General features: G+C 38.6%; 1 non-coding gene across 1 annotated transcript; it reads left to right on the top strand.

Annotated features, from left to right (window-relative positions):
* The first annotated feature begins 6,021 nt into the window (after positions 1-6,021).
* On the top strand, positions 6,022-6,128 carry LOC141709770 (small nucleolar RNA R71). The gene has a single exon (XR_012570331.1). It is a non-coding gene; the product is annotated as a small nucleolar RNA R71 (small nucleolar RNA).
* The last annotated feature ends 4,352 nt before the right edge of the window (positions 6,129-10,480 follow it).

Genomic DNA, 10,480 nt, shown 5'->3' with positions numbered 1-10,480 from the left:
GTTCTCATAGGTGTACCCGAGTCCTTTCTCATCAGCCTTCTCACCAAACCACTCCTGCATCATTGTGATTGTCGAATTGTCAATAGGGGCACTGGAACCCATAGTGCTCCCACGCAGAAACCTCAGAATACCCTGATAAATAATGGAGCCAAGATCCACATAATCACCCTGCAATATCCACCACAAAAACTTTGCCTGATCCACAGTAACCTCATGCACATGAGAAAAAGGCATGATGTTCGTATAGATAAAAGAGTTCCAAGCACGAGCAAACCTGTTAATGCATGAGGAATGAAAAATGGCATGCTCGTTAGAACCCCTCTTGAACTTCTAGTGAGTGTTTGGGACATACAGCGTAATAACAATCAAGTCCCAGTCGAAATCATCCCCGGTCTTAGTCACCCAATCCTCCTGAGCCGGATGTCTCTAGGGATGGTTAATCACCCGATGAATAGTCTCAGCACTGTAATTCACCGTCAACCCCTCACCACCGTAAACCCATTCTTATTCGCCTTCACGTTTGCATAGAACTCGCGAACAACACTCATAGGCACATCAGCAGGTGCCTCGCAAAAAGAAACCCAACCCATCTCTAAAATCATCTCAAGCAGCTTATCATCCTTACCCGATGGCAGAAAACCCCTCCCCTTCGCTATCTGCTTCGTCAACAACCTCGTATACTCCGCTTCAGCCTCCAAAGTAGAAAACCTAGGCCTCGTACCCCCAACACTCGAAGAATCGGTGGTGCTGCTGCTAACTTGAGTTCTTGCTCTTTTTAGTGCCATTGGATTTGAATAAGTTAAGAAAAGAGAAGTGTATAAGAGAGATTTAGGTTTGAGAATTAAAAAGTATTGTGGAGATGATTGTGTATAAGTGTATGTATATATAGAGATTAAGAATTAGAATTAGAATAGAAGTGGGTTAAGAATATAGGATTAGTGGGGATAATGGGTTGTAAAAATTGATAAGGAGAAGAATTAGGGTAGTGGGAAGAGTGGGAATCGGCTGGGGTTTTTATTTTTATTTTTCTTCTCTCTTTTTTTCTTCTACAAAGGGTCAGCGCGGTCGCCCCGCCAGGCAGCGCGGGCACGCCGTGTCTCTGGAGTTCCAGCGCGGCCGCCCACACCGTGCTTCTGTACTTTCAGCGCAGCCGCCCCGCTAGGTAGCGCGGACGCGCCGTGCTTCTGGAAAAAATACCCTGTTTTCTGTTTTTATGATTCTTTATCTTTTCTTCTGCTTTTTTTTTCTTCTATCTTCTACTAATTTACAACAAGCTTGAGTTGCCTTCCAAGAAGCGCTTGGTTTACGTCTCGAGCTTGACGTAGAATCCCGAGATCAAGTGGACAATAAAATGACACTAACCACCTCATGCTTTGCCGTATTCCCATAGTAATGCTTCAGACGCTGTCCATTTACCTTGAATGACTGGCCTGGATCATTCTCAAAAATCTCCACCACTCCATGTGGAAACACAGTTTTGACAACAAACAGCCCTGACCATCTTGACTTCAACTTTTCAGGAAAAAGACGAAGACGAGAGTTAAACAAAAGAACTTGTTGCCCCGGTACAAATAATTTGAGTACTAGACCCCTATCGTGCCACCTATTGACTTTTTTCTTATACATTTTGTTGTTCTCATACGCTTGAAGTCGAAACTCATCGAGTTCATTCAATTGAAGCAGTATTTTCTTACCAGCTGCATCCATATCAAGGTTCAATTTCTTCAAAGCCCAATATGCCTTGTGCTCTAGCTCCACAGGAAAATGACATCCTTTACCATAAACCAATTGAAACGGTGACATGCCTAGCGGAGTCTTGAATGTTGTTCGATATGCCCAAATAGCTTCATCCAGCTTCAAAGACTCAATCCTTCCTTGATGGACATACAACTTTCTCCAGAATTCACTTGATCTCCCTGTTAGATACTTCAGCTTGACCATTAGTCTGAGGATGGTAGGCTGTATCAATGCGATGATTCACATTATATCTTTGCATCATAGCAGTAAACTTGCGATTGCAGAAATGCGATCCCTCGTAATTTATTATGACTCTTGGAGTCCCAAATCTTGTGAATATCTGCTTGTGAAGAAAATTTAGCACTACCTTCGCATTATTCGTCGACAAAGCTTTAACTTCCACCCATTTTGACACATAATAGACCACCGAAAAGATATACTGATTATTGCAAGATGAGACAAATGGCCCCATGAAGTCTATTCCCCAAACATCGAAGACCTTAACCTCGAGAAGCACATTAAGAGGCATCTCATCCCTCTAGAACATATTACCAACACGCTGACATCGATCACACTTCAAAACGAACTGATGCACATCTTTAAACAATGTAGGCCAGAAGAATCTCGCTTGAAGGATACGAGCTGATGTCTTTTATCCACCATAGTGGCCTCGATAAACAGTCAAATGACAGTCTCGCAAGATACCCTCCGTCTCGCTATATGGAATACATCTCCTGATGATTTTGTCAGCTCCTTGCCGAAACAAAAATGGCTCATCCCACATGTACCACTTCAACCCGTGAAGAAACTTCTTCCTTTAAGTAGAAGACGAGTCTGGAGGCATAATGTTGCTCACAAGGTAGTTCAAAATGTCTGCGAACCACGGTTCCTCTTCTTGTACCCCAAACAATTGCCCATCAGGAAAAGACTCATTTATCAATGTCTTATCCTGTGAATTCGTACTTGGATCTTCTAAATGAGAGAGATGATCAGCAACTTGGTTTTCAGTACCTTTCCTGTCTTTGATCTCTAACTCAAACTCCTAAAGTAAAAGAACCCATCGAATCAGTCTAGGCTTCGATTCCTTCTTCGAGACGAGATAGAGAATCGCGGCGTGATCAGTGAAAACTGTCACCTTCGTCCCAAGCAAATAAGGTCGAAACTTCTCAAAACCGTAGACAACGGCTAAGAGTTCCTTCTCAGTAGTAGTGTAGTTCAGTTGAGCACCATTGAGGGTCTTACTAGCATAGTAGACCACATGATATATATTGTTCTTTCTTTGCCCAAGAACTGCTTCAGCTGCATATTCACTTGCATCGCACATCATTTCAAAAGGCTCAACCCAATCAGGTGCAGTTATGACAGGTGCCATAATCAAACTCTTCTTTAAGCTCTCAAAAGCAGCTAGACACTCATCATCAAACTTGAAAGGGACATCTTTGTCCAATAAATTGCATAATGGTTTAGAGATTTTAGAGAAGTCCTTGATGAACCGCCGATAGAAACCTACCAAGAAAACTGCGAATCCCCTTAACAAAATTTGGTGGCAAAAGGTTTTCAATGACCCCCGCCTTGACTTTGTCCACCTCAAGACCTTTACTAGAGACCTTATGCCCAAGAATGATGTCCTGTTGCACCATAAAGTGATATTTCTCCCAGTTGAGAACCAGATTGGTCTCAACACACCTTTTAAGAGCTGCGCCAAGATTTTGCAAGCACTTGTCGAAAGAATCCCCGCACACAGAAAAATCATCCATGAACACCTCCATATTCTAACCAATCATGTTCGAGAAGATAGCCATCATACATCTCTGAAATATGGCAGGTGCATCACACAACCCAAAAAAAACTCTTCTAAAGGCAAAAGTACCAAACGAACATGTGAAGGTAGTCTTTTCCTGAACTTCTGGAGTGATGAAAATCTGATTATAACCCGAATTACCATCCAGAAGACAATAGTATTCATGCCCAGCCAACCTGTCAAGCATCTGACCAATAAAAGGATGAGGGAAGTGATCCATGCAAACTCTCCACCCCGTGACTGTTCGAGTAGGAATGAGATCATTCTTCTCATTAGCAACCACTATGATGCCTCCTTTCTTCAGCACACACTGAACTGGGCTCACCCACGAACTGTCAGAAATAGGATAGTTGATCCCTGCATCTAGCCATTTGAGAATTTCCTTTTTCACAACCTCCTTGATGATCAAATTTAGCCTTCTTTGTTGCTCAACAGTCGGCTTACTTCCTTCCTCTAGCAGAATTTTATGCATGCAATAAGAAGGGCTGATTCCCTTGATATCTGCTATAGTCCATCCAATTACCGATTTAAACTCTCTCAGAATTTTCAAGAGCTTTTCCTCATCACTACCTCAAAATTCAGATGCAATAATAACAGGCAAAGTAGATGCATCACCTAAAAAAACATACCTCAAGTGTTCAGGCAATGGTTTAAGCTCGAGTGTAGGAGCTTCCTCAATAGATGGCTTGAGACGCCCTTCAGCATTTTTAATTTCTGACATTCCAAGAGATTTAAAAGGCATATCCAGCCTTCTCTTCCAAGGAGAAGCATTCAAATACTGTAACTGCTCATCACCTTTATCATCTTCACTATCTGAATTCCCCATCAAGGCTTTCTCTAAGGCATCAGACCTTAGCATTTGATCAAAATCTGAAGTAACCACAGAATCGACCAATTCCACTTTTAAGCACTCCTCATTATCAGTAGGGAATTTCATGGCATTGAAAACATTAAAAGTCACATCCTGATCCAGTAATCGGATAGTGAGCTCACCCTTCTACACATCAATCAAGGTTCGTCCAGTAGCCAATAATGGTTTTCCCAAGATTATGGGAATCTTCTTATCCTTCTCGAAATCAAGAATTACAAAGTCAGTAGGAAAGATGAGTTTATCCACCTTGACCAAGACATCCTCCACAATGCCTCGTGGATATGTAATAGAACGATCAACCAACTGTAAGGACATATAAGTAGGCTTTGGACCAGGTAAGTCCAACTTCTTGAAGACTGAAAAAGGTATCAGATTGATGCTAGCTCCCAAATCACATAAACACTTGTCGACCAACAAGTTACCGATGGTGTAAGGAATAGTGAAGCTCCCATGATCTTTGAGCTTCGGAGCCAACTTCTGTTGCAGCACATCACTGCATTCCTCCGTAAGAGAAATGGTCTCTAAGTCATCGAGCTTCACTTTCCTTGAGAGAATACCTTTCATAAACTTTGCATAGCTAGGCATCTGTTCAAGAGCTTCAGTGAAAGGTATTTTGGTATGAAGTTTCTTGAACACCTCCAGAAACTTAGCAAACTGCTTATCCAACTTTTGCTTCTGTAGCCTCTTAGGAAAATGAGGTGAATGATAGACCTGTTTCTTCCCTGTATTACCTTCAGGAGAAGTGTGTTCCACAATTTTCTTCCTTGGTTCCACTTCTGTTTCCTTGTGCACCTCTTCTTCAGCCACAACTTCATCTTCTAGAACTTGAGAATTTTCGGGGTGTGCAACCTTCCCAGACCTCAATGTAATTTCCTTTACCTGTTCTTTTATTTCCTTCTTTCCTGGAACTTCTGTGTCACTAGGGAGTGTTCCAGGTTGTTGATTCAACAAGGTATTAGCAATCTGTCCAATTTTATTCTCCAAGGTCTTAATAGAAACCGCTTGGCTCTTACACATGAGCCTCATTTCTTCCAATTCAGATTTTTCATTAGATTGTTGAAGTTAGAGTTGTTGTCTTGGGGCATATTGCAGTTGCTGAAAACCAGGAGGATTGAATTACTTTGCCGCATACTGCTGATAAAGTTATTGCACCGCATTCTGAGTGTTACTCAAGTTGAAGTTAGGATGATTACGGTTGTTAGGATGATCGGTGGCTGGAACTGGTTGCTGCGACATCTGAAAGTTGCTTACTAACTGAGCTGATTCACTAGAAATAGCACACTACTCTGTCTCATGCACACCAGCACAAAGCTCACAGACACTAGTGATCTGAGTAACACCATAATTAGCCAAAAACTCCACCTTCATTGTTAAAGCCTTAAGCAGAGTAGCTATAACAGTAGCTGCATCGACCTCTAGAATTCCTGCTACCTTGCCTTTAGGTAGTCTCTGAGAAGGGTTCTGGTATTCATTAGCAGCCATCAGTTCAATCAACTCATAAGTTTCATCGTAGCTTTTAGCCCATAAGGCTCCACCTGATGCTGCATCAAGCATGGGTCTAGAATGTGCTCCCAAGCCATTATAAAAGAAGTTGATAATCATCCAGTCAGGCATCCCATAATGATGACACTTTCTAAACATCTTCTTATAACGATCCCAAGCTTCAGATAAAGACTCTCCCGAATGCTGCGCAAATTGAGTAAGAGCGTTTCTGATTGTAGATGTCTTTACCATAGGGAATAATTTAGTAAGAAACTTTTGAGCAAGATCTTCCCATTTGGTGATAGAACCTGCTGGTAGAGAATGTAACCAGCACTTCGCTTTATCCCTCAGAGAGAACGGGAAAAGCCTTAGCTTTATAGCATCTTCAGAAACTCCATTGAACTTGAAAATATCGCAGATTTCGATAAAATCTCTGATGTGCATGTTGGGATCTTCCATAGGGGAACCCCCAAACTGAACTGAATTCTGTATCATTTGAATTGTGACAGCCTTGATTTCAAAAGTGTTAGCCGTGATGGCTGGTCTGACAATGCTAGACTGAATATCATTGATCTTCGATTGAGAGTAATCCATCAAATTCTTCGGATTCACTGATGGTTCTCCCATTACAATAACAACTTCTTCTTCAACTTTCTCCTTAACAAAAACTTCTTCAACTACTTCCTCCGCTTTATCCAGTGTTCTCTTGCGAGATCGAGAACGCGTTAGTATACACGCTCTCTAGAGTACCTGAAACACAAACAAGCAACAAGTAAGTAAAATATCTGAGTCAGTGAACTTTAACGACCACTGATGTTAAGTACATAAACTAAAAATTAACACCGAGTCCCCGGCAACGGTGCCAAAAACCTGTTAGGACGAAAACACGTGCTAAAATTACACGCAAATATACGCGGTCGCAAGTAATATAGAATTCTTTCTAGTTCGTTCTCACAGAGACTGATTTAGGCTAAGTTCAATTTATGCACTTATGCAACAATGATATGGCTATCGTTCAATACTAAGACAAATAATAATTTGGGATTTGATTAAACTAAGAGATTATACTAACTAACACTAACTAAGAGAATTGAGGTTGAATTACCTATATGAGACAAACATGGGATTCTAACTTCATTACTATTTCATTCAAAGTCATTGTTCTTAACCTTAGCATGCAATGGTGATGCAACTAATCAGATAACACGAAACTAGTAAATGCCAACTTTCATTGTACGAATACCCTACTACCAGACATCCACAAAAGAGATAAAAGTTGAATAGATACCAATTATGTCGGGACCCTATATGTCTATAGAATTTGACAACATAAAGGTTTAATGCGCAAGTTATCTATCATGATTACATAGGAAAAGTAAGATGGCTAAAATTACCTACGAATCATGCATAATGAATACATGAACCTATGCTAGCATGACAAGTTATAAACCTCTAAATTCACTGTCGCTTCAATAGAAATTAACATACTATCTTATAAGTTCGTGACGCTCATAAGACGAATAAGCACAATCAATACTAGGATATCATATAATCACCACATACTAATATATCGAAATAAATTAACTATTAAAATCCATAAGTAAAACCGTAGGAACCCCACGATAACGATTAGTTCATAACCAAATTCATCATCACCGTGGGTTCCGATGAAAGCATGGTATATTAAGCTAAGTCTTTATAAACTGAATAAATAATCGAAGTACGTAATCAAGAGTATTAGGTTCAACAAACAAGAAAATAAGCATCAAGATTACAACTTAAGCAAAGAATCATAAGTAAAAAAACAAGCTTTTCTTCTCCTTTGTTGTATTTGTGCTCCTAGGTCTTCTCGTCGTCTTCCTCATAGTCTCTGTTATGAAAAATGTCTTAAAAGAGTCTTTATATAGCAGTCCAAATCGAATAGAAGTCCATAAAATCAGTCTCAGAATATAATCAGGATTCTCAGAATTCGACCTGGTGCGACCACTCTGTGAAGCGGCGCGACCGCCCTGACATTCTGTAAACCGAGCGCGGCCACTCTGGACTTGGGCGCGGCCTCCCTGTGCTTCTGCCAAAACTTAATTTTCTTGCTTTCTTTTGCTGTTTTCTTCGCGCATTTGACCGAGACTCCATCCTAACACTATTCTAGCATAAAAATAATATAAAAACCTTTGCTTCTTCCGATTATAAACTAAAATGCAAAACACAACAAAAACACATCAAATACACAAATAACTTGAATACAAAACACCAATTTGAGCCTTTATGAAGCGTTCTAAATGGATATAAATGCCACTTAACAGATATGTTGAGTATTCAGGAGGGCCATTAAATGTTTATATTAAGCAACAGAGAAAGGTTTATTTGGAGATTGAGTGTCTTTTGTATTGCCACAAGAAACGACATCAACTTTTCTATCCTTATTGCTCTTAAATCCAGGAGGATATTTATTCACCTTAAAGCACCGTTCAATACTGTGTCCACTAATTTTGCAGTGAGTACAATAATATTTAGAACCTTTCTTAGGACCAGTGCCACCACTCATACCGGAATTTCCTATATGCTAAGTAAAGACACCAGACATTTGTGTACCAGTTTTGTTACCAATGTCAAATGAGTTTCTATTATCTGCAAGAAATGCCAATGACACAATATTATCACTAGTCTGAAATATTTCTTGATGTCTTTCCTCCAGAGAGAACATCCTAAAGGCTATAGAGATATTAGGTAATGGCGTTTGCATCAAACATTTGCCCTTACTGTAAAAACTCTTTCACTCGGCTTCATCATAAACTGGATTAAACGATGATCATGTTCCCTTTGATGCTTTTTCTGAGTGAGATTACATGTACACTTGTTACAAGTGCAATATGGTAACAGACTAACATCATTCATAGCATCCCACAGTGTATTAATCTCTGTAAAAAATTCTGAAATTGACTTTGCTCCTTGATTCAACTCTGTTAATTATTGTTCTAGAGAGTAGATTTGTGCTACAGACGCATAACCAAATCGATCTTCAAGATCGCACCATATCTCTCTTGTACTCTTGAAGAACAACACGCTTTTAGCAATGTTCTCATCAAGATTGTTTAGCAGCCAAGAACAAACTAAATCATTACATCTTTCCCAAGCATTTTATTAAGAGAAAGACCAGGAGGTTTTGGTGTTCTTTCGTGTACAAAACCTAGTTTATTTTTCGTAGACAAACTCAAGGTCATAACTCGTTTCCAATTTGTAAAACCTAATCCATTAAACTTGACATAAACAAGTTGTGGAGAGCTAACATCTGAAGGATGTATGTAATACACACTATTTACATCTTGATTATCTCTATTAATAATGTTCCAAGCATTATGTTCTGCCATTACGCAAGATACACATAGTATTTCACACAATAATGACAGGAATTGAATCGCAATCAATAACGTCAAGCAATTGAATCAATTATTGCAAGTATTATATGAGTTTATGAAACATAACCTCGTCCCGGAGAATTCACTATGTAAAACACATTTTCTGTGTAAAAATCGACATTGTTAACGATGAAGAAACTGCAGATTTTGTGATTTTGCGATTAGAAATTGCGGAAATCAACGAAGAAACTCTGATAACATGAAAATCTACCGCTTCTAGTCTCAACTGTTTAGTGTTTAGCACAGATTTGTAAGTGTTTACAAGCTAAAAGAAATGTATATATTGATATATGAAAAATAAGATTGTTCATAGAACCATTGTTACAGAAGGAATGTAGAGATTGCAGAATGATCAGAATTACAGTAAAAGAAAATTCAGAGAAAGTAATTGGCACACTAGTCACACATATATCTAACTAACATTCAGATCTATGAGCTGATTTGGCATATGACAGCTCATGACATCTGTGTCGAGATTTAATATATACTGCTTATTATCGTTAATTAAATTCTACCACATTAAGTTCTGTCAACTTCGTCTGTAATTATAGTGACAATTTTAGAAGTTCTTTTTGTTCATTTCAATTTTGTCAAAATTATAATCAATATAATATGTCTTCCTTATATTCTGGTAATTTTTTTTTACAATTTTTCAAATTTATTTTTATATATGTACATTTTTTTGTGATGCATCAAATGAAAAAAATCATAATTTTCCTATCACATAATTAATTTTTACGACAACCAAATTTTTATTTATGAATAAATTTAATTATCTTCCATATATATATTTTTCACAATATTCACCAACATTTAAATAACCTACAACAAATAATTTAAATTTCTGAAGATACTAAATTCAAGAATATATATGCAGTAAGGTTGAATATCGAAAATTGTGATTGTTAATTTTGAACAATAATTACGGAGTGTAAGTGGTAGTAAAGTTTAATTAAAATTAGTAGGCTATACAGGTAACAGATCCAATCGCTACTAAACGTCTACAGGATCCAATTCCCTACCAAACGAGGATATTTTAATTCCCTACTAAACGAGGATATTTTACAAGTGCATTGATAATGCGCTTGATCCATTAAACAAAATGCTCAATTAGTTCTGTTAAACATTAGTAGTATTTTGCAATGTGATGAAAAGCATCTTCTTATCTTGGAC

The sequence above is a fragment of the Apium graveolens genome, chromosome 2 (assembly GCF_009905375.1).
Source record: "Apium graveolens cultivar Ventura chromosome 2, ASM990537v1, whole genome shotgun sequence".
NCBI lineage: Eukaryota > Viridiplantae > Streptophyta > Magnoliopsida > Apiales > Apiaceae > Apium > Apium graveolens.
This window is presented reverse-complemented; position numbering and strand designations above follow the sequence as displayed.